Genomic DNA, 1,933 nt, shown 5'->3' with positions numbered 1-1,933 from the left:
AAGGCTCAAAGGAGAAATTTCAATATGCAGAGAAATAAATTAGGATTTGAAGACATATGACTTTACAGCCAAAGCCTAACTATAAGCCAACCTTTCTGATCACATTTCGAGACACACTTCACCTTCCTCTACAAATCCAAATGATCGCCTGTGACCTGTGACGTCATCAAAACTCTGAAAACCCATAGAGTCCAAAATAGCAAGGAGCACACAATGTTTAAGCCCTCACTTGAAATCCCACATCATTGCCTCCTAACATTTGCAAAGGGTCATTTTGGCAAGGGTGACCAGTTGGCCGGCCTAAGAGAGGATAAGGGTAAATTAGACTATAGCTTCAACTGTTGCAGAACCTCTCCTGTTGCAGGAACTGTGGGTTAGGACTACATTTTTTTTGTCTTTAGATATTTTTTATTTCTTCAATTTTTATTATCAGGAGTGACTGAAATAAAAAATATAATTGAGTCCCATCATTACTGTCATTATGGAAATGGCTTTAAGAGAAAACTGGTCAGAAGAATATTATTGCTTCCCACTTTTCAACTGGTAAATAGTTGCCACTGATAAAACAGACAGCCCAGAGAATCTGTCTGGAATATTCAAGATACGGTGTATTATACAACATGCCTGTTCTCGGGGAGAACACCTACGACATAATTATGTGTACTTCTTGATCTCATCATACAAGACAAGCACAAAGGCACCACCCATGCCCCTGAGAACGTTGGACCATGCACCCTTGAAAAAGGCCTTGCTTCCTTCGTCACGAGCAATCTTCCTCCAGCAGTGGATCGTGCCTGTGTACATGATATCAGTTCCTTTGCGTCCTGACTGCATCATCATACGACGGTGAACCCTGTCAAAGGGATAGGAAGTCAAGCCAGCGACAGCAGTGACAGACTGTGCAATCATCCAGCTGATGAAGATGTGAGTGTTCTTGGGATCTGGAAGCATTCCCTTTGTAGTGTCATAGATGCCAAAGTAGGCAGCTCGGTAGATGATAATGCCCTGGACTGACACATTAAAGCCTTGGTACAGGCCCCTAATCCCATCAGATTTGTAGATCTTAACCAGGCAGTCACCAAGGCCTTTGAATTCCCTTTCAGCTTCACCTTTGCCCACATCAGCTGCTAGACGGGTACGGGCAAAATCAAGGGGGTACACAAAGCACAAGGATGTGGCCCCAGCGGCACCACCTGATGCCAGGTTCCCTGCAAAGTAGCGCCAAAACTGGGTCCTCTTGTCCACACCACCCAAAAAGATCTGCTTGTATTTATCTTTGAAGGCAAAGTTGAGAGCCTGGGTGGGGGAGTATCTCGATGACATTGGCCAGGTTACCACGCCAGAAGGACAGGACTCCCTGTTCCTTGGGGATACGAACCACACAGTCTATAATGCCCTTGTATTGCTTATCTGCCGTGATTTGCTTGCTGGCATGCTGCACCTGCAGCAGCAGCTTGACCCGCTCAATGGCGCTACTGGCGTCTTGGAGATGGCCGCAGCCACTCCACCTGCCAAGAAGTCCTTGGCGAAGGACACGGCGGCATCTGTCATGTTGAAAGAGAAAGAAAAGGCAGGGGAGTGCAGAACGGGACTGGCTTGACAACCGGCTTCGACTCCTGGACTCTGAGGACTACATTTATGTAGTAAAATATAACGAGCTGTAAACCATATATCAGAGGCTTCTTTAAAAAGATAAAATTATTTGTTTTATGTATGTATATGTGTGTGTCTGTGTGAGTTTATATGCAACATATGACCCCATAGGTCAGGTGGGGATGGCAGTTCTAGAACTGGAGTTACAGAGGGTTGAAAGCTGCCATTTTGGTCCTTGGTAAACAAACCCGAATCCTCCACAAAACCAGTAAACGTCCTTGAATGCTGAGCCATCTCTCTAGACCCAAACAGTGGCTTCTTTAGGAAAGTGTTCCTCTTA

The 1,933-nt window shown here is 45.3% G+C and overlaps 1 pseudogene; it reads right to left on the bottom strand.

The window, feature by feature from the left end:
* Positions 1–596: 596 nt before the first annotated feature.
* LOC121460418 lies at positions 597–1,551 on the bottom strand (annotated as a pseudogene).
* Positions 1,552–1,933: the final 382 nt, after the last annotated feature.

Source organism: Microtus oregoni, unplaced genomic scaffold (assembly GCF_018167655.1).
Source record: "Microtus oregoni isolate MIOR12 unplaced genomic scaffold, Mior012 000020F_ref0000438, whole genome shotgun sequence".
Classification (NCBI taxonomy): domain Eukaryota; kingdom Metazoa; phylum Chordata; class Mammalia; order Rodentia; family Cricetidae; genus Microtus; species Microtus oregoni.
This window is presented reverse-complemented; position numbering and strand designations above follow the sequence as displayed.